Below are 24215 nucleotides of genomic sequence, written 5' to 3' on the forward strand. Positions count from 1 at the left end.
CATATATGATGTAATTTCTTTGTAATCATCCAAAATAATGTTAAGTGTATGGGTATTTTTCCAAGTAGGCCACTGACTGGTCGATACGTGCGATGCATTGAGTGGGCAGCACGCCTTGTATTGAGTGGGCCGGTCTGACAGTAACTCCCGGGCCACTTTTTCCCCCCAGTCCGCCCCTGGGTGCAAGTGAAATACCTGAAAAAAAGTTTCTAAAGTTGTGCTTCAGACTGTAACAATGGCTGACAACCTGAGCGAGGGGAGCAACATTGATGCCGAGTACAGCAGTTACTTTGAGGACGAGAACAGCAATGAATTAGAAGATTATGATGTCTCTCAACCACTGAGTATTGGTCAGCGGGTCAGCAGTCACATGTTTGAGGAGGAGGCGGACGTAGGCGAGTTTGTATGATTCCAAGATGCCCACCTCTAGATCCACACATGCCCAGATTTGATACCGCATCAGCCAGTTGTGATGGCAGACCTTGTGTGCATCTTGTGTACGTCCAAAATGATGAACTGGTGTGAAAAGGGGAATAGAGAAACCTTTTTTCACAACATACAGTATCTGGTAGTAGCTAGATCAATTCAGGAAGCACCATGCTTTTTGGGGTTTGCTATGTTTGTCTAACAGATGCTATCACTGTGTATGTTATATTTTTGAAATAGTATGACGAAGAAGGCCTGGATTCCAGTAAGACTGAAATTTCCTGGGTCAGTGGACAGGATGATCAGGCATCGCTGGAGGTGATGTTAAATAATTCATGGCTGTATGATTTGCTCTAAGCAGCTTGCTTTTCGTGGTGCTGCAAAAAGCATCTGTTTCCATTGCGGAGAACAGCTGCATGTGCAGCATGCCTTCAGTCCATGCAGCTCTACTGTTCTCCCACAGCAGCCAAGGTCACATGACTTTTCACACAAGTCCTTTAAATATTGTAACACTGTAACACACACATAAAAACAACTACAGGCTAATAGTGATTTTAGATGCCTTTGCTGTCTACACAATGCTGTTCATTCTTTCCACCATGTCAGAATGTGAATGGGAACGCGCTTCTGTACAGGACACTCAAAGCTGCTCCTTATTATTCCGAAAAAATTGACATGTCTGTGCGTCAGCCATTATATTTCTTGAAATTGATTAATCGTGGATGGCCACAGAATAAAAATGCCCATTATGTTTGCAACATAGGATTTTGACACTAACTAGTCATTTCATTTACTATACATTATTGAGAAGTGATGGTTATATTCTGTAGTCGTCCCCACCGAGATAGTGCACAGCAGGCAGCATGCTGATAGGCTGACCGTTCCCAGCTGTCACTCAAGGAAACTCGTATCGAGGAGGAGGAGGCATCACGAATAGTAGTGAGTTTAGAACCTGTAGGTTAATTTTAGTATCATTGGAATTTAAGATTATTCCTTTAAACTGAAGGATATATTTTTTTTCGTTTCTGATCGATGAATGGCCCTTAGTTAAAAGGGGACTTAGGAGGGTCCAGACAGTTCATAAAAGTTCATAAAATATCTATCTATATATACATACCAATATTAAATCAATGTTATGCTTTGAAGGCACAACAATTTCATTGCCAATGAATATTAGGTTAGAAAATGCAACATTTATTGTGACTTTGAGTATAAATTGATCTTCTATCCCAGTGGTTCCCAAACTTTTTACAGTGCCGTACCCCTTCAGACATTTAATATCCAGCTGCATACCCCAGAAAAGTTTTCCTTTTCACCTATTACTTTAATTCCGTTTTAATCCGTTTCAGCTCATTTTTTTCACCCAGAGGTAGATTGATGGCTTAAAATGAGTGAATAATATGTTTGCCAGCCATCAACAGAACAGAAGACTAAAAAAAACATTATTTGCAGGCGATTGGGAAGATGAGCGAATTCATTTGACAGGCTACGGAGGTCTGTGTTGAATAGGGGGGGCGTGGCCGGAGCGGAGTTCAGCACAGACGTGACATTTTCTCAGTGGTTTTGTTTTCTAATTAATGCTTGTTCATCGTTGCGATCGTTGTTGTGTTTATAAGAAAGAAATACAGCCTTGCAGGACAAAATACAGGGGAATTTGGGCGATTTTGATGCACAAAATGATGTTTCCGTTTGAAAGTTGCAATTCTGTTTCAAACGGTACATTCTGCGAATTCCGTCCGTTTTCTGTTATCGCGGAAATTTTCTCCCCGCGTACCCCCTGAACCACTTTGCGTACCCCTGGGGGTACGCGTACCCCAGTTTGGGAACCGATGTTCTATCCGAATACAGGTACAAAGACAGATGATTTTGTTGGTTGAACAGATACAGATACGGATAATGACGTCTCTTTACACCTCTAATTGTATGGGGCATCAGGTTTCAAAGTGTGAGCGTGCAGTGCTTCTCTTCGAGGCATCCTACTCAACATGCACCTATGTCACTCTCAGTTTGCTTACACTGCATGAGTGCTTTATTAGCTGTGACTTTTTCAGTGGAGTTGCCTCAAACGCTGTAGCTATTGTCTTGACTTTTGGACAATTCCTTGCTTATTACAGCATACTCGAATAAAGCGGCGAGGATGGGGCTATAAAGGCATCCTGTCGATACCTTCCTAAACTGCCTCCACTGTCCTCCGATCCTTTTTTTGGTACAATTCAATACCCTGTTTGGATCAGTGATGCTCAGCCCATCCCTAACAGCACCACATTAAACAGTATCACACCTTCGCACTTAACCTTTCCTGTTGTCATATTGCAACTTTGGGCTTCTTCAATAATCAGCCTGCTTTGCCTGAGAGTATGCATCACTGTTGTCTAAGAGGAAGACAAACAGAGATGCATAGTGCAGCTGAGGACTGGACTGGATGCTGGAGCAGTGAGAGCATCTAAGCAGTTTGCAGCGTCCTGGCCTCATCCCTGCTCTTTTTTTTTCCTTTTCTGCGTTCAGCTGCCAAGCGTCTCTGTGCTCTCCTGCTGCGGCAGCACCCGGATCAAAATGTGGGAATTGAATTTCATTAGTTGCATCTCCAGTGTTTGCACAGATCATACAGAAGCTTTCTTCCTCCTTTATTTTTTTTTTTCTAGCAGCCCCCTCCCTTCCTCTCTCTCTTTTTTTCTTCTCTACATTGCAGCTCCTCCCTCTCTCCACCTTGTGCCGTCCGAGCCCCCTCCTCTGCCACCCCGCTCTCTCTGCCTCACTCTCCTCTCCCTATCCCCCTTCCTCCCGACGCTGTCCGCCTGCCGCTGGTGCTCCCCGTGGTTCTGTTTGGCTGCGTGATCTAAATTTGCGTTTATCCGAGCCGAAGTCTGGAGGTAGGCTTTTAAAGTATCTGGGACATGGATTCTGTACAGCTTGCCACCCGCGCCATCTCTTCAGACTGATTGGACCGTTTTTTTATGATATAGCAAGAACCATATTTTTCTGCCTGTATATCACTTTGATGGCATCTTCAATCTTCACTCAGCAATTTGGATTTAATGACTAGCCGTGTGGATTGAAAGAGACAGCTCCATAATCAGAATTCTGCGTACAGCTCTGGTAAGAGCTCTCATTCTACATAGTTCTGTGTGATGGTGTGTTGCTGGAGCACTGGGATTATTCTAAAGATAGGAACAGAGAGTGAGAAGACTGTTCCTCAGTATATCAGATTATGAGGCAGACCGATAAGGCTTTTGTAATGCAACCTTTTGTGTTGCTATCTCACTTTGATCTGTAGTTATTTTTAATTCATTCCCTTTGAGGAAACTTCATGCATTGTGTACATCCTGGGTAATGTAAAGAGATGGGGAGCTTCTGTCTACAGCCTCCAGAACACACTGTGGGCTTTACGATGGTTGACACAGAGGACTTTTATAAGTAAAGGTATTCAGAACCAAACATGGATCTAAAGTAAAGGGTTTTGTTGCGCTTATTTCTGCAGTTGATAAAAGGCAATTGTCATTGCCCATTTCGTCCGAGACTGAAGTTCCGCATTTATTCTGCTTGACACACTCACACACAAACACAAACACACACTGTTTCCCAGATGGGGCTTTGGCAAGTTGTACAAATGTAGTCCAAAACTATGAAAACATCATTATTATTGCAGATGTTCAGAAACAGACAAAAGCAATCAGTCTTGAAATATCTGGCTGTATTAGAATGACTCATTTGATAGATTACATTAGAAAACTACACTTCACTGATTGGAGTATAAAGTCACATGGAAACCTTAGAAATATATACAAGTATAAATTACAACATGCGATTAAAATACACAGATACACATGTGATCTCAGGTCTATATTTAATTTGCATTCAAATACATAAAAAGAGTACAAGACAGAAAGGGAGCGGAAAAGTAGAATATAGCTTTAAGTCGCAGGAAGCATTTTGGAGAAGGGATGAAATGCGCAGATACATACACACAGACACAACAACACACACACATACACACACTCACACTAACACACACACTCACACGCATACACTTGCACACACACACACACACAAACACATACAGAGAGAGAGGGAGAGAGGAGGGGAGGGGAGGAAAGGGACAGAGAGAGAGGAACCAGGAAAAAACAACAGAAACACAGAGTGCAATTTCTACTTCCTCTACTCTGAAGAACATCAATATTTATTACATTTCCCATGTCAGAGGTGGGACCACAATAACACAGTGTAGGCCGGAAAAGTAATAAAAGATAAATACAATTATGTAACTGTGGGCAGGGATTCCATCCCTATTTCATTTATAATTATTTTTCTGCATAGAGTTATTGCATATTAAGATGTTGCTTTTTGAAAATACAGATCTTCATGCCCTGTGTTCATTTGAAAGTAAAGAATACTTGAACATAAACTGTATATATATTACAGTGATGTGAATAGGAAATGTGTCTAAAAATATCTACACTTCTTCATTGACTTGCTTTTCAGTAGAGTAGTGAGTAAAATATTTTCTGGGAAAAGGAGTTTATGCCAATGACATAATCTTATATGGATTGTTCATTTTAGATGTATTGCTGCTCCAGTTTTGCCATTTGTCTAGTATGCTTAGTGAGTCTGTTTCATAATATCAAATCTCATTGTGTGATTTACTTGCAGCACATAGCTATTACACAATAGTACATTTGACCTCAGACATTGGCTCTCATCCATGTGGACTGACGTTTTAGGGAGGTAATAGCAAAACTCTTGACCTTGTTAATGAAGGGGTAACACCACCCACTAACTAACTGCTTTGAAAGATTGGAAATCTTCATTTGGAAATGTGTGTCAGCGCTGGCAGGTTTACAGACAGAACCATATACAATCAGTGACAGGCAAATGGAGAGATAGAGAGAGAGAGAGAGAGAGAGGGAGATCTGCACAGTGACACAGTCTCACTGTGTGGCCAAACTGAAATCAGTGGTCCTATATGACAACGCAGGTGTATCTCTGCTCTGATCTGTAACTGATGATAACAGATGAGTTCATTTAATTAATGTTACGTTTGAACAGGAATAGAGTAATAAAGGGATACAGTGAGTTAACAGTATTCAGTATGCCTATGGTAAGCTATTCAGCTTGTTATGGTACAACTTGGTTAGCTTGGGAGCAGTAGTCTGATTGTAGTATAGTGCTGGCTCCATGATCTGAGTGTAAAATCCATTGAGAGTGAGTGTAATGTTGAGCCTCTGTATAATAAATCTTGAATGAAGGAAGGCTGACTACTATATCCAGCTAGGGCGGAACTATGAGATATCAAATAATCAGTTTCGCAGAGGATGTGGCGTCATGTTTATCAAGTGCCAGACCTTAGATTGGTTAAAGGTTGATCCAATCTCTTCAAATTGAATCAAGGTCAATGCCCATGAGCACACCATGGATGGAAAAATCCCCAGTAGCACTTAGGCAGACTATACTCACAAAGTGAATGAATGTGGTTTTACCAGGCTTACATAAAGCAGCACAGAACCCCAAAACAAAATGGAAGACAAACAAAGCTTAGACCAGTAGCCAGTGTTTGCTTGTCTGTAATGTTAGTGTATGCTCTTTTACAATGATGAGAACTGGATCCCAGCACAAGTCTTTGTGATCCACGAGGAGATGGTCCCTTCTGGATAAAGGAGGCTGTGGTTAACCACTCAAATTTAGTGCAAATCGTTAAAGAGAGTCTATAAAGACATTCAGTCAACCAAAATCTTATTCTCTATCCCCAACTGCCATTTAATCAGTGAGCAGTATTATGATTGAATGGCACCTATATGCTGATTTGATAACTAGCAGAAGACTCATTTAATGCACTTTCACAAGAACAAAGCACAAACTAAATAGGCATGCAAAAAATGTAGCTAGAATCACATTAGCTAACGATTATTGTTCTCCACAGTTGAGAGGAGCTGAAAGGATGAAACTACCAGTGCACAGAAAATAGTTTTTTTTCATGTTTTAGTGACAGGTTAGGTAGCATATTATCGAATTAAACAAGATTTGATGACTTCTGATGAGTCAGTTTTACTTTTTTTTGTCCAGTAAATGTTCGTGTAAATACGTTTCCATTCAAATTTCCCCCAAAATATGAATGTCTCTCCTTCACTGAATGATAGGAATCATTGTCCAGCTAATGACCCACAAAGCAGCCCCATTCCAAAGATCAGGGTTTAAAGGTGCAGAGAAACAGCAGCCAGAGGTTGCTTTGGTTGTCAGTGATGAGACAACTTATCATACTGTACACTTTTTTTCTTTTTTTTTTTTTTCTTTCTTTTTTTTTTAGATAGTAGTGTTTGTTCACAGAGCCAGCATACGAACACCAATCCCAGCAACAAACACAGACACTAACATAAGATCGCACAGATAACACAGATAGCACTTCATAGTCATAGCAGATCTGAAAGGACATCTATGTGTCCTACAGGTATTTCTACGAGATACTTAGTAGCAAATTAAAGCAGGTGAGTGTGGCTCTAAATTCTGGATTAGCAGACCTCTTATTTATTTTCTAATCGCTTAGTTTTTGGGAAATAAGCCATGCATTCGTGCTTTTGATTCTAAATAAGCTAGAATATTCTGTATCTAAGGGCATTTTGGTTCCATATTGGCCATGAAGAACACCTCTTGGTGTTTTTGTTTTCATTAGAAGCATCAATGAGGGCCCTGGCCTTCCAGTGGCCTGACACTTATTTGACACAAACTGATTTATTTGAGTCTGGACCCCTGGCACTGGATCCTATTACGATATTGTCATGTACTCTAATGAAAATATCTGTTTTCAATATCACCCATAGTTCCTCCCTTACCTCCACGAGGATGATGTGTACGGCTGCTTCGTTCATTTGTCGCTTTCCTTGTGTAGTTGCCAAACCAATTAGAGTGACCTCTTTGGTTGTGTCCACTGCTGATTGGTTGGCCTTTCTGAAAAAGAATCTCCTCCCTGAATGTGACATGTTTATAGGGCCTACGTTATATTTAAGGGCTTTAGTCATTAAAGTCCTTCGGGATGTAAACAAGTGTGCAAAGACAGGGTGTAGACAGGTACATGCCAGAATGTATAGAATTGCTCAGAATGATCAGGATCAAAAATCTCTCACAGAGGATGGCCTGAACCATGGGAGCTGACTACAATGTGTAGGTAAATATGACAACCAGATATAAGGAAAACTTGAAGGATTATCCAGTGGAAATGTATTGCTTTTAAGTAACTGTAAGGTAACACATTATATTGCATAACACTTGAATACTATTTAGAAATGTCTAGTCTACAAATGTACAATATTATAAGAGTACAACTAAACAATTGACATCTGCTTCCCCTACTTCCCTTGTCCCATCCCTAGTTTATTAAATATCAGTGTGCTATAACACAATTAATGTTAAACTGTACTCTGTGTAGTTACACAGTATCAAGGGTTATATAATAAAGTGTGACCTTATATTAATTGTCCTATATGGGAAAAGTTCCATTGATAGTGGACCAGTTAACATTGAGAATGCTTTAGAATGTTTATTAGTATTATGTTTAAATGAGCTTGAAAGCTTATTTTCTAAACCTTCACAAATAGCCAGAGCCCATTAGGCTATTTCTGTGTCAAATGTGTCTTGCCTTAAAACAAATACTGTCACCAGGATGGTATGTGACAAGGATGTTATTCCATGACCCTGGAGACACGGGTAGTAGCTCATGCTTCAACCCCTTCATTGCACTCTGAAAACAAACTGAAGAGTGAAATTATTTTGCAAAGCAATAGGTTTTCCTGATTTCAAATGAAATAAAATAAAACATTTATACTATTTTATTACTATTTTACATTCATTCAACTTTCATATGCAAAGTAAAGAGGGGCTGTACCCAGAGGACACAGTTTTAAAAGACAATGTTTTCACACTTTAATGGTTTATACTGTTTCATTACACGCAGTACAAGAAAAAATGGCTGTGTATAATTGGATAATCTCCTATTTCACACTTAAAAAAACTGTAATACTCAGAGGTCAAGAAAGGTTATTTTGTGTAATGCCAATATATGGCTAACACTACTCTTGTAATAATCAAACTTCAGTCTTGAAAAGATTTCAAAGGCAAAGATGATTATTTGCATTGATAAGAAGAGATGTTTGAACAGCTGAGACCTGCATAATAAAACAACTAACATTGAGAGAGTCTAGGCCAGGATTAGGGTAAGCAAGCCACACTTGAAACAAATTGGACAGGCACTCCAGGAGGAAAGCAGGTGGTGCCTGTTACCCGGCCATATATCTGGGGCTTTTAAAGGAGGTATTAGGAGCTGAGATCAGACAAAGCATTTGTGATGAGATATATAGACCTATTTTAGACTAGACTGCAGAATGTTCCATTAAATGTATTGACCACTCCCAACGTTGTGTGTTGGGGTCCTGCTTGTCTTATCACTATTTATTTTTTTTCAAGAAAATCCTGGCGGACCATACATTATCCCTTACTCACTTTTCTCACCAATAATCACAAACAAGTCTTGCATGTAGTTGACCCTCAGGAAATAGATTTATTTATATCCATGAACAGCTCATTAAGTATGGATACTTGGTTCCCCTTATTTGATAATGCAATTTTGACAAATATGAATAAGGGGAGGGCCCTAATTTCACAGGGCAACAAGCACCCCATCAATACTGTGAGATTAGGAGCAGATACCTATATTTGATCATTTCATTGACACAAAGCAGGGTGCAATCAAGCATAAATGGGTTGAGTAATTAGTGGATGGGGCAATAAAGTCATTCTTTATCAACCAATCACAATGAATCGAACATACCTTATTAACGTTCACACGCAGCTCAGTAATTGTTCTGCAGTGGAGCAATCGACAACATTTCCGTCGTAACATCCTTCTTTACCAGAGTTAAACGGATATTCTTGTGTGGGTGGTCTGCAGGACATAAAATCATTAAGAAGTTTCACGGGCCCACAATGTGTAAAGAGAACACTGTGATATGTCAGGCTGAATTTGAAATAGAAGTAACTAATACATTTTACTTCAGCATAATCTCTAAAGACGTGTAGGTCTCATGATTAATCTCTTTGCACTAACTGGTGCTGGTGAAGTGCTGAGAATAATGGTCTATTTTAGCAGAATGGTAAATAAAAGGATTGGTATGCACAGCAAGGATTAGTCACCAAATTGAGGTTAACTTCATAATTTACTTGCATGTCTCCCTGCTTTCAATCTATAGTTTCTACGGTCTCTCTGTGGGACTTCCAATTCTTTAATTCTTAAAAGATTACCTTTAAAGAAAGCCTTCAGTATACTGAGAACACTCCGACAGTCTTCATCCCGAGCAATTTGAGCTGTCTAAAATGGTTTTCTTTTTTATCACTCTTTTTAAGCATGGCAAGCAACGAATGCTGTGAGGCTACTTGTACACGTTTGTATGTACATGTTAATTTGCACATTCCATTTACTCCCTTTCCTTACTCGAAAACAATGTCAAATGTAATGCTGAAAAAAAGAGCATCTTTCTTTTTAAGGGTACGGTCCATGATTCTGGCAAAAGGCTGTTGATTTTAAAACACAACAGCGGATAAGATTATGCCCCTCCCTTCTGTGCTCCTGGATCAACGCGTTGATTGTCTGGAATAGTGCAGGACTGAGTACAAACACCAGAGTGTTTTGAGCGCACACACAGAACCACATTTAGGGGAGCACGAGAAGCAATTTCACTGAATCTAACAAAAAGCGTATTGGATTTGAATTGCAGACTCTACTTTTAAGAATAGAATATTTATATAGTTGAATGTAATGGTTAAACTGTATCAAACATGGAGTGAGTGGATTGGATGGATAGAGTAAAGAGTGCAAGTGGGACTGATAAATGATATCCCCACTCATGAAATGCCTCTTGTCCAATCAGACATCACTGTGGTATAAGGCTTCTTATCCTAAGGTTAATGTCTGTACACAATTATATACCTGCCTATGTTATTCAGTTCTCAGAGATACAACCAGGTTTTTTCACAGGAAGTCCAGAATACATGGACTTTGTAGTTAAAAGTTTAAATATTTTAATATTATTGTACTGACATTATTTGATATTAATTTGTGAATGAAATACCTGCATGCTGGTTCACTTTTGCTCTGCCATTGCCATGAAAGAAGCAGGAGAGATCAGGGCCATGAAAGAAGCAGGAGAGATCAGGGACATGAAAGAAGCAGGAGAGATCAGGGCCATGAAAGAAGCAGGAGAGATCAGGGCCATGAAAGAAGCAGGGGAGATCAGGACCATGAAAGAAGCAGGAGAGATCAGGGACATGAAAGAAGCAGGAGAGATCAGGGACATGAAAGAAGCAGGGGAGATCAGGGACATGAAAGAAGCAGGAGAGATCAGGGCCATGAAAGAAGCAGGAGAGATCAGGGCCATGAAAGAAGCAGGAGAGATCAGGGCCATGAAAGAAGCAGGAGAGATCAGGGACATGAAAGAAGCAGGGGAGATCAGGGACATGAAAGAAGCAGGAGAGATCAGGGACATGAAAGAAGCAGGAGAGATCAGGGACATGAAAGAAGCAGGAGAGATCAGGGACATGTTATTTAAAGGAAAATACATTGTAAAATGAGATTATGCGATTATAACATGTAAATTTGAATGGAATATTTATGTCACACCCGTTCATTATTTCCATGCCTTTCCAAAGGTGTCCACACACAACACACAAATGCACACACGTGTCGTGTCAATACTAGAAATCCCGATCATTGCCTTGAAAGTGTTGGGGCAGTAATTTCCTGCCGGGGGTTCCATTAAGGGCTTTTATGTCTGTAAAGTGGCATTTTGTTCTTTGTTCCATTCATGATTCATTGTTTTTGTGCCATTTGCCATGTATTAAATGACTTACCCACTTCACCATTAATAGAAGAACACTACACAAAAGTTCCAATCTTGTGACACAGAATCAGAAAGAAAATGTTCTGCCTGAAAACAGTAAAGGCTGTTCCACTCCAAACGCAGGTAATAAAACATGTCTTCAGTGGTATGCTATACTATCAGTCATGTTCTAATATGGAGAAGAGACATTTTCTAAAGGCTCCATTTAGGCTCATTCATATAAGATTTATCCAAAATAGAATTATGATGCATCCTTTCCTCCTTCACCACATTTAATGGCAATTTAGTAATGGCAGCAGATACCAAATAGGACCTGTCCTTGTGTAAGTGTGTCCATGATATATCCACTACACTCAACTGTTAGCTGCCTTGAGCTGGTTCTACAAAAAAACATTTCTTCTTTCCTATCTTTGATTACAGCACTAGCAAGGGATTTCCATCAATCATAAAAATGTTATCGTTCATTAAAGGCAAGGCTCACAGGGTTTCTGGCATAGAATAAAAATATCAGTGATCTACTTTTATAGTTGTGTTCCATTTATTTGTTTACATGACGGGATGTGTATGTAAGTGTGTGGCTGGCAATATGTAATTTGTTGGGTATCAGGTCCGAGGTGGTAGTATACCTTAAATGCTATTTGATGAAAGAAAATTCAGAGGATTCGTCTTTATGGATTATTGTGCCTGTAAGAGTTTGAAAAGGACAGTGTTACAATGGTTTGATCTTTTAAAACAGAGTAAACAGCCATGAGCGCCTGGGTTCCTTCCTGTGTTTGAAGGTCAGTTCACTTATTGTGGTACTCCAGGAAATGTTTTACAATGCGTAATGTTGAACAGCTGGAGCCTACCCGGCACCCACAGCAGGAGTGAGAGACTGCAAAATGGCTGAGGAGCTGATTGCAGCCATGCTGATTTTGAGGACGAAGGAAAACTAAAGGAATTGAGTGGACTGTGTCATTCCAGTTATAATCACAATCAGTCTTTCATCAAAATCAGTTACTATCATAAAATGCTTTTAAAATCTGTGGCTGTTGTCTAGAACTGTAAATGTTTATAGACGCAGATGTGTTTTGAGATTTTCTAAAAGTTAACATGAGTTTGATTTGATCTGAACTAACTCTCTTTGTCCAGTCTGATTTCCTTCCTTCCCTGGTGCACAAACAGGATTAGTGGGTCTACTGGCTGTTAATTAAAAACAAGTGGTTCCAAGAACAGGGCACAGAGCAAGAACAGACCATCAATAATTTATCGGTGCTGTCCATTTGGAAAACCATTCAACACCGAAGGGCGTTTCCCAAAGGAATACCTTTGTTTGCATGCACAGAAAGCCCGTTTTCTGTTACGGAATATTAAAATAATTCAGATTCCAACACTATTGCCTTGAAAGCAAACCCATGTTCCGACACCCAGTACGGTCTTTTAAACACAAAATCACATGCCTCATGGGTTAAGTTAAATCAAGCGCTAAGAAAAAAACAGTTAAACTAATGTGCATTATGTGTGGGATTGCCAGTTAGATAATTACTTACTATTCTCCATATCTAACTTGAAAATTAGGACTCTTTGGTGAAAATAGATGCCAGTGGCCCACTGCATTTAGCAGAGACTATCTTCCCTATTAACATCAGTCTTTTTTAAGCAATGAGATGTCTCTGTAGAATGTTTCTGTATCTGCTGTATTGCATCTAATCTGTAGCATTCAGTTTGAAATTCTATACAGGTACATAACTGTTATAGCTCAGTAGCAATAAGAGCTATGCTAGCTAAATTCTGCCAGACATAGCCACTGAAAGAATCCACAGCTTCATTTCAGCTTTAGGCATTCATACATTTAGGCATCCATACATTTAATTCAACTTCCATTAGTAACTGCTCTGTTTGCTTCGTGATTAATGGTGAGCAGCTATTTTATCAGGCATTCTTAATGCCCGAGGAGGGTGCTACATTTGCCATGTGTCTTGTGCCTAACCCCGGCACGTAACTTATTCACGGCTAACCTCCACAGCCCTAGCATTTGCTTTGGTGCTCACACTCAACCCACCACCTCCTCTTTCACCGACTGTCTTCCTTTGGTGCTCACACTCAACCCTCCTCCTCTTTCACCGACTGTCTTCCTTTGGTGCTCACACTCAACCCTCCTCCTCTTTCACCGACTGTCTTCCTTTGGTGCTCACACTCAACCCTCCTCCTCTTTCACCGACTGTCTTCCTTTGGTGCTCACACTCAACCCACCTCCTCCTCTTTCACCGACTGTCTTCCTTTGGTATTTAACAAAGCAAGGCAACAAGGCCTACGCAGTGACTCTCGCACAATCCCTGCAAAGTGTTTCAGGACCTTGGTTAGAGACCTTGCCAAACATGCTCATCTGCTCACATACTTAAGGCAATGTTCTGAACTCAAACTCGAAACAATATCCTATTTCCAGAACTATTTTCAGATGCAATAATTATGTCAATTCTTGTTTCCTGTAAAAAACAAACATACAAAGGAGTATATAGTTCCCCTAACAGTTTAGGAATTCTGTGGTACGCTGACATAACTATGTGACAGTACAAAAGCACCACGGTGCTATATAAGGTGTGCCAAATGCTGCTCGCTGGGGAGAAGATGATAAAAAACATTTTTCATCTTTATTCAGTCTCTTCTCAACCAACAAAAGTGAAGAACCTTTACCGCATCTTCATGCAGCTGCAAAGCCAAACACACAGATAAGTATGTACTCTTTAAGTGTTTATTTGAATTGTAGTTTTCAAACACACATTGCTCAGTCACAGCACTGGCAGGTGGAAAAAACGGTTTTAGGGAGTAGTGAGGTAATGTGGGAGAACATCTATAGTAAACACAAGCAAATACAAGTCAGCTTCAAGCTGATGGAGATGTAACTACACTCAGTGGTGTACTGGCCATCTGGCATACTGGGACAATCCCTAGTGGGCCGACGCGTCTGAGGGCCGGTGGACCATTACACCAAAATGTATATTACCTTTGTATTAGCACTGGCCTTACTGTATATACCTTATCACTGGCTTTCTATACCTCATCACTGGCTTTCTATACCTTATCACTGGCCATATATACCTCATCACTGGCCTTATATACCTCATCACTGGCCTTATATACCTTATCACTGGCCTTCTATACCTCATCACTGGCTTTCTATACCTCATCACTGGCTTTCTATACCTCATCACTGGCCTTCTATACCTCATCACTGGCCTTCTATACCTCATCACTGGCCTTATATACCTCATCACTGGCCTTATATACCTCATCACTGGCCTTATATACCTCATCACTGGCCTTATATACCTCATCACTGGCCTTCTATACCTCATCACTGGCCTTCTATACCTCATCACTGGCCTTATATACCTCATCACTGGCCTTATATACCTCATCACTGGCCTTATATACCTTATCACTGGCCTTCTATACCTCATCACTGGCCTTATATACCTCATCACTGGCCTTATATACCTCATCACTGGCCATATATACCTCATCACTGGCCTTCTATACCTCATCACTGGCCTTATATACCTCATCACTGGCCTTATATACCTCATCACTGGCCTTATATACCTTATCACTGGCCTTATATACCTTATCACTGGCCTTCTATACCTCATTACTGGCCTTCTGGCCGGTGGTAGCAGAGAAGTCCAGGGACTAATTCTTTCCCTAGAACAACCTTGACACGCTTCTGTCCACTCATAGTGCTATGAAGTGATATACTGTGCACTAACTAATGTACTTTAGTGATTCTGTCATGAACTGATTCATAGGAACTGATGTGTTTCATAGCCTATATGAATACAGTGGCGGCAACCTTTTGTGCTTATAGCCTGGTTGGCTTAGTTTGTAGCCAGGCTTCCTAGGCTGGTCTCGATATCAGTCAGCATTCTTGAGTCAGTAAAACAGAGAGGGAGTCCATTGGTGAATTTATTTACTGCTGTGTCTGGTTGACTCCAACTGGACAGGTAACAACTGGCCTCTAACCTTCCATGAGATTTCAAGTCATGTGATGACATTCAGATGTCATGTGAAGTAAAATTGGTTTGTTGCATTCCAGGGTTATACTTTTGTATTGAGACTCTGAGACACCAGGCACTATTGGTTGGCCTTTAGGAGGTGTTGTGGGCCTAATTCAACAAAACCCTGATGGAGGACGGAGCTCGCTTGGCCGCCTCTTTGTTGTTGTTGCTAAAGGTGCAGTCTGTGATTCGGTTTTATGAAAGATTGTTGATATTTCAGCTCAACAGCCAATCAAATTACACCCATCCCTTCTTTGCTCCTGAAGCACCATATTGATCGGCTTGGATTGTTTATGACTCGGCCCAAGCCCTTATGTTTGTTTCCCCATTTACAGAGCCAGGGCTGTGTATGAACACCATTTTTTTTAAGCGCAAACTAGACAGCTAAAGGACTATGAGCAGCCATTCACTGAATTTCACAAAAACTGTATGGGATTAGAATCACGGACCTCCCCTTGAAGTACTGTTGAGTGTAAGTATGGTGTGTGCGGTGAGCTCTGATGTGTTATAGTATATTGTTCAGGATGTTTTGGTAAGGTGACTTGCATGTGACATCAAGTGCACTAGTCATTGTGAGAATAGCCATACCTGTGTACAACAATTCTCTCACCCTGTTGGCAAAGTTTAAAAGTACCCATTTTATTTTAATTCGTCAGCTTCTTTCTGATTGCTTTTATACTAATAATATTCTAATATTCTATTATTCTTTCTATCTTATTTAGCACATTGTATGTGTGCAGATTAGGGGCTGCACCAGTGTTATTATTTCCTGCATCATAATTCAATAAGCCTGTACTGATGTCATGGGATTGCTAATTGCTTCCTTTGCGTAATATTACTGAAAGACTTTTTAAGGTTAGCTTTTGTAATACGGAAAAATGGTGGTGAAATAAGCCTCAGCTGTGGTCTCTTCTAAGATATGAATGGCGTTCAGTTTTCTGTGGTTTATGGCTTTGACCTCCCTTAACCTTTGTTAATCATAACTGGAGGTGCCTACCACTTAGTGAAAAATATGTTTTAAGAGGTAAATCACACAAGTCTTGCTGCCTTGAATATCGAGTCAGTTTGTGTCACTCCCCATGTTCCACTCTGCTTCTGCCTTGTTTCCATGGCAACACAGCAGAGATGAGGGACAAACTATTGGCTCTGAAGTTTCTTACTGCACTACATACATAGATGAGCTCCTTACAGAAAACATATGGTGCTTCCCAATAGCAAAATGGAACCACACCTCAGTTTAGCTTCCATCTGGTCTTTAAAAGGAAAGAGACTGTTGGTCATACGAGCAAACGTCTGTGGAGAAAGACACTGGGAAGTCAATTGCAGATTTCTTGTGGTTATTCTCCTGGGTTTATTTATGTTATCTGTTCATTCCTTAAATATAGTCATTCTTTTAGGCACAGCTGCTGTGGTTTACGTGCAAAGGCCTAAGTTGTTTAGTAGAAATGTAACTGGGAATGCCAAATATAAAAGTGCACTGCCTGTCACCATTAAATGACAAAGAATGACTAATTTAGAAAAAAAGGTGTAATTATTTTTTCTTTTTTTTGCTGCAGTAGTCACACATTTTCAGCTTCATCAAATGTATGTGTAGAGATTAGTAATCATCGGAGAGACTTTAATGTTCTGCAAAAGTGCACTGTGGGATAATGCTTTCCCAAACCAAATCTAGAGGGTTTGGATTGGCTCACCCACCAACGTCTGAAACCGTACACAGACACATTCTGATGGTTTCACTCTGATGGTTCACTTGACTCTTTGACTCTGTTAGTTCATTTTCTAACTTCGGACTGTTTTTTCTTCTCAATCTAAGACAAGTAGACAACTGAATTGACACCTGACTACTACTAATACTACTGAATGTGTGCTAACATATTTTTGAAACAGTGATCTCAGATTTGTTACGCAACTTTTACAAGAGCTTTAGAATTTAAAGGGGCAAATAAGTTTGTAGAAAATAAATCTTCATGTGATTTGACTATGGCTTCTAAAATTAGTTCTGAGGTGAAGCAACTTGACTCAGCTCATAGGATTTTATTGAATATTCTTGTCTTTGCTAATTCTATAGATATGAAGCAGTTACGTGGTGTAAATATTGTTATCAGCTGGTTGTCCCTTCTGCTGTGTTTCACAGTGATTTTATCATTGACATTTCGATTATTTCAAAGATTTCAGTAATATTGTTTGACCACTTTTTCACCCTCTTGTAATGGTTTCTGTATCTCAAAGGTAAATTTGAGGTGATTCACTGGATATATGTACGGTGTTCATTTTAGGACATCCTCAGATCTCAGACTCAAGTGTCAGACTTAAACGAAAAGGCGTCAGGTCTCAGACCAAAAGTCGTCAGTCTCAGAAAAACCTCTGTCATTCTCAGACAAAACGGCGTCATTCTCACACAAAACTTCGTCAAACCAAACGCCATCATTCAAAACGCCATAAAAAAAACCGCGTCATTCTCACACAAAACTTTGTCAAACCAAACGGCGTCATTCTCACACAAAACTTGAATGATCTGCTGAGAATGGTTTGACAAAGTTTTGTGTGAGGATGACGCCGTTTGGTTTGACAAAGTTTGGTGTGAGGATGACGCCGTTTGGTTTGACAAAGTTTTGTGTGAGGATGACGCCGTTTGGTTTGACAAAGTTTTGTGTGAGAATGACGCCGTTTTGTCTGAGAATGAAGCCGTTTCGCCTGAGTGTGACGACTTTTGGTCTGAGACCTGACGCCTTTTCGTTTGAGTCTGACACTTGAGTCTGAGATCTGAGGATGTCCTAAAATGAACACCATATATATGTGTATTATTAGACTATGTATTATCAATAGTTTTACTTCAAATATGTGGTTATGTGATACTACATCATTTCAACATTACTAGCATTGCCTGGTGTGGTTTCCCATAGCCGTTCATATTCTGGCCAACGGAAGAGCCAAGTTCCACTGTCTATTTTTTCAAAAGTTTAGCTTAAAGACAGAAATTGATCTCAATATTGTATTTTGCTCATGGTAAATTTGCATTATTACATTAAAATGACTACATTTCTTCCAGAACAGTGTTTCATTTGTAAATATCTTTCGTGCAAAGGTGAATATGTGAAGAAGTTGTATACAGTGTTTCCCCTACCGTTATATTAGGGGGGCGCCCCGCCCCCCCAACGACACCCCCCGCCCTCCCTGGAAGGTCAAGTTAATTTTGTTCAATTTTATTTTCTATAAAGTGCCAGATCACAACGGAAGTCATTTAAGGTTAACTTTCCTATAGAACAGGTATATAGCGTGTTCTTTTATTAAAGAACATAAATAGCCTAATGTTATTTATCTTATTTACACGACGGCATGTCATTTCTCTCTCTACATGGTCACGCGTTTACAATTCTCCTCTGCTCTCTGTATCGCGCATGGCGGAGTTCCGCCCCGATGCGCACAAACACACAAACACACACGTGCGCGCACACACACAGGTGAGCACGCTCCCACCAGCGGACAGAATTGGGCTTAAGAATCAGTGCACAGCTACGTACACTTTTAAGCCTTAAAGAACACATTTCCAGGCGTTTATGAATCCGCGGAGATCTTTTCTTAGGTAGGTTCGAGAATGAGGCCCAATGAGAATGGCTACAACAGACGTGGAAACAGAACGTACGCCCATGTCCGCACCAAAAATTCAGAAATAGATCTGGCTTCCATTTTTTTATCATTTTCCGCGAGTTGTGCGTGGCCCTTTTTAAATAGAGTCTGGTCATAAATCTATGAATTGTAATGAAAATTATTTATTTTGCTGTGAATAATGAAGGAAGCAATAAATCAGATTATTTCACATACCCTCGAGAGCTGTTGCCATGGAGATTTAACGTTACTTTCTGTTTGAAGATAAGGTAGCAGCTAGTGTTGAAGAATGGATGACTTGAAATTGGACGACTTTAAATTAATATATGAAATTGAACAACATCAACACCTATACGGATAAAATAAATAAACAAGGATAGCAAAACAGATTGATAAGCATAGAATGAGAACGGCAGAAACGCAGGCAGGACGTCAGATGACGAGACAGATCACAGTGACACAGGCTGTTTTTTTTCGTCATTTATTCGTCCTGGTAATCTTTAGTTTGGCATATTGGTGAAGTTATTAAGAGGACCATTTCTCAATCGTTTTGTTCTTGATGAATTAATGTTTGTTTATTATAACAGTTATTTTTCAACAAATAACTCAATTATAATTACAAAGAGGAAAATGTGTATCTCAAATTTCACTTGCTCCGGTAACTTCATCGCAACAAACACTTAAAAACACAGCAACTTTCATTGCAACTTTTTGTAAAAGGTCCCGCAAAATCAGGAATTTTAGGCCGCAAATATCTCAAAAAAATGTCTTACAGAAGCCCAGAAAGATACACTGCAGTGACAAAAGCTGCACACTTGGATATGGATAATTGTCATAAAAAGACATGTTTCGATGTTCAGTTCAATGTACAGTTCAAATAATTGTTCAGTTGTTATATTGACTGCTGTCATTAAAAGAAACACATGAACACCATGATTCCTTTAAGTGTTTGTGTCGGTGGCTGTGCCGCACCGCGCGCGCCACGCCAGACACGCCCCCCAAAGCTGTAAACCTAGGGGAAACACTGGTATATATCCCCTAATCAGGGGCATCAAATCTATGGTTGAATATTATAATTATTTGGCTCCCATCCATATCAATGGGATGCTTAGAGGATGTGGGAGTGATTGGGCCTCTGGAATGTCAGTCCAATATGAGGATGCAGGGGATGGGCTGGGTGAAGCATTGGGGAGGGAGGGAGGGAGGGGAGCAGACAGTTTCCTGTCAGATCACTGTCTAGTGCCACCTTGACTAGCAGGCCTTGCATATTGTAGCTTTAAATATACATGAACTAACACAGTTCACCACATAAGTTACTAATATTCTAATTACATTTCACTGAACTGGAGAAGGAATAGGAAGGTTCTGACATCATCATCATTTTAAAAGTGATGCTGATCAAAAGGAAAAGTCCAAATACAATAATAAATACAAACAGACAAACCAGTAACTGCATCATGTTTTTTTGTTCTTCAGTAATTTGCCATTCATACCAATCTACCGTATACCAGTAATAACTAGTTCACTTGATTAGAGGGGTGGCACTTGACATTTGACATTGATTAAGGGGATGCTTGAAAAGACAGCAGCATAAATTATAACTGACAAGCAGTTGAGCATGGCTTCAAGCAGGGCAGTACCTAATCAAAGGTGACAGATATCGCCCCTATTTTGTTTTGGTTTCTCTGAACAAATGGGTATCTCATGCTCTTTGATCTTTGTTTGGTTTGCATTAAGGAGGAAATAATCAGTATTTTATATGATTTCTCCTTTTGAAAGGTCTGCATATATTAATGATGAAATTGTGTGAGATCTAAAAATAACCTAATGTAAACAACCAGAGTACATTTTATATAGTAACAATAATAATGATAATAATAAAAACATTAAGTTGCCACTCCTTTGTTATCAGGTAGCTAAAATAAGAACTATGAAGCCTTCTGTTATGAAGTTCCTGTTATTTCACAGTAGCTGGGTGCAATGTGTTAGTCTGGTAAGTCATTTCTAGAGTTAGATACCAAGGTGTTGAGGTGTTACATTCTGTTCGTATTTGCAGTAGTGTTCTACTTTTAATTTCATCTTTCATACTTTTACTCATCTGCAATACAACATCTTCATAAGCCTGTTGTTTGTTTTGATTTGATTTATGGCTGTGTGTGTGAGCAAACATGCATTTAACCATAAATTAGTAAAAAAAGTTGTTGATAGCTGGATTTTCATCCAATTAATTCGGATATTTTAAGCACATTTATGTAAATCCGGTTAAAATAAATGCGAGTCTGCGCATTTCCATCCACTGTATTGTGCAAATTAAAAATAGACAATCTCCTAATCAAGGGAGGAGTTGCGAACAGCTGTGGTTTTAAAATGTAGAGTGGTCAGTAATAAAATATCAACAAATGCAATTTGATGCAAATAAACCAGTTTCCAACACACTAAATTGCATCATACCCTAGGCAAATCGGGGGTTAATCCAACTCCCCTTTCACAAATTGATTTCTTATTGGATTTAGAAGATTTTCTGCTTCTACCCCCCAAATGAGACCATCAACCGACGACAGGCAATACTGGAGCTTGGATTCTATCTTGATCTTCTGTGGTTTCTCTATAAGGGTTGCAATCATGGAGAGCAGTACTCCATACTAGGCCATCTTGTCAGATTGGTTGATATCAAGGGCTTTTGCCAATGGAGCAACCACCTGAAATACAAAGTGGCACAGTTTTTAAAAGGATGTGATATGAATTCATCTATTCAATCTATATAGCCTTTATGTATCATCTACAATACACTGCTATAGGCAACAGTGGATTCTAATCCCTGGATTTCTTGTTCCAACATGACCTAAAAATTCTCTTACACTACAACACATGCTGAGAGTATATTGTAGACGTGTTTCCAAACCGCTATATCAGTAACATTTACCACTGATGAACGTCTCCTCTGCTTGTTTGAAGCGAGGTACCTCAACACACATCATCCAGGTCTCTTTCTCCTGCAGTGGGGATTCTATTCAGTCTCTCCAGGGGATTGTAGGCAGAGTTCCAGCAAGTTGGATTTAGAATGACCAGCTGGCATGCAAGTATTTTCTGGATGATGCGTGCTGCGGCTGTTTGTTGCACAGGACTTGACATTTCCCCAGGGTGGATCTGGATATTTTTTTGAATGGCTCTGAAACTTTGGCAGCCTCTTCTGTGTCTTTGGTTGCCACAAGGTTCAGTGTGTGACTGGCACATCTGTGTTGTTGTGGGAAGTAATAATCCTCCTCTCCATCGAGAATGTTTGGAACTTTGGTGAAGATCAGGTCTCCATCCTCTTCCTCTTCCTCCCTCTCATCAATGTCTTGCATGTCGGGAACACTTGGAAGGCCACAGTCTGTGATTGTGAGTCTAACCTTGTGCTCGATCTTCCATCTTCAATCTTGGTATCAGATGTTGTTGCTACATGTTCTTGCTGAGAGAGAGTAGTGTAGAAGTTTGTGCGCATGTGCACAAACTCTTCTTACACCATTTTCACAAGTTTCTTTCTTGACAGTTGCGGCCTTCCAGGTAACAACTCATGCAAATACTCTCTAAACTCTGGTCTGTCAACAATGCTGAATGGATAGAGGCCTTGCACAACAAATACGTTTTTTTTTTGTATTTTGTCTGGGACACAGCAACACTGACTGTTTGCCGTGTGAGAAACGTTGCCATTGTACCTGGCTGCTGCCTAGCAGATCCAGACTCATTATCTGACAGCATTATCAACAGCTGCGCCCTTTTTGGGAATTTCTGCTGCAGTCTTTCCATTTCCTCCCATTTGTGTGTCTGCTTGCTTTAATAATAATAAAAAGAATAGAATTGCATGACATTTATAAAGGTCCTTAGAATTAGCCTCTATATCTCCAGAATATAGAATTGCACGACATTTAGAATGGTTCATAGAATTAGCCTCTATATCTCCAGATCAACTTAAAGATGTTTGCCGTTAACTTACAATATTAACCTTAGGGTACCTCAGCCTAGCCAGACATTTATTTGAACACAGGTGACTGTATTCAAATAGAAATAGTACGGGCTAGTAGAAATAGAAACATACGGGCTTGACGGCCATGGGGGACACAGGTTCGAATCCAGCCCGCTGTCGTTTCTCCTGTCCACTCACTACCTCTTCTCCCGCTCATTTCCTGTCCCACTGTTCACTGCACTATCGATTAAAGGCAAAAAAGCCCAAAATAAATCTTAAAAAAATAAAATAAAATAATTGGTGATTAACATGATAGAGCGGTCCCTTGCATTGTGCCATTTTGTATGGGTGGCAAAACACATCATGAGAATAGTATGAATAGGTCAGTTAACATTAGTTAATGTCAGCAAGCACAACATTAGCTGGTCAGTGAAATATTTTTGCCCCGCCAATTTTTTCAGGTCAGTTGCCAAGACAGACGCAGACCCTTTTGCAGGATTTCAACAATCAGGTGAAAGATAAGTGCACACATCTGCATGCTATTAATCTCCTCGATTTCAGAGCTGAAGCGTGCAATCCAGTATACCAGGAATGGAGAACAGCAGAGAAATTCTTTCAACTTGGCTAACTAGGTTAAAGTTGGCAGGGGGAAAACTTGGAACAAAAAACCCTCCCCTGACCAGCATTCCTAATTCATAACTACTCACATTGGATAAATATGAAATGGAGGTTTTACACAAGGGCCTAACATTTGTTCCTACGCTCAATCATTTTAACAAAAATATGTGATTAAAAGATCTACATAATTAATATAGAAGTCTTCTTCCAGTTTGAAAGGAGCATATACCTTTTCAAGATCTATCGACTTGGGAATCACCGGAAGTGATGATATGTGGTAGGAAAAAAAGACTAATTGAAAATGATTCAGTGGTAGTGAAACGTGTGCGATCAGACAATACAGAGGATGATGTGACAAACCTTACCATAGAACTATGTATTGCCCTCTGCTGTCTTTGAGACAATAACTATGTTGTTTGAAAGGCAGCGGATAAGGGTTCGAAAATTGTGATCTTATATCACACTCAATATTTACTGGAGGCTTACAGACAGCTTACCAATATCAATCATTATAGCAAACTCACCCATTCCCTCTAGTCAAAGACACAAAATCTGCAAAGACCGATCATAGACACTTATGGGAGGATGGGTACTTGGGATCACTTATCGTCAAATGCTTCACTTGTTAGGCCTGGATAGTCTACACTCAAGATAATTTTATTTACTTACAAAAATACTGAGGTGTGGCCCAATCAAGGAATACCACCA

The 24215-nt window shown here is 39.9% G+C and overlaps 1 protein-coding gene across 1 annotated transcript in view; it reads left to right on the forward strand.

Annotated features, from left to right (window-relative positions):
• The first annotated feature begins 2661 nt into the window (after positions 1–2661).
• lingo1a (leucine rich repeat and Ig domain containing 1a) overlaps positions 2662–24215 on the forward strand; it is a 73088-nt gene continuing 51534 nt past the window's right edge. The window contains exon 1 of the mRNA XM_031565230.2: positions 2662–3522. The gene's annotated coding sequence lies outside the window, so the exon portion shown is untranslated. The remainder of the gene's footprint in view (positions 3523–24215) is intronic.

This window comes from Clupea harengus, chromosome 3, assembly GCF_900700415.2.
Source record: "Clupea harengus chromosome 3, Ch_v2.0.2, whole genome shotgun sequence".
Taxonomy (NCBI): Eukaryota; Metazoa; Chordata; class Actinopteri; order Clupeiformes; family Clupeidae; genus Clupea; species Clupea harengus.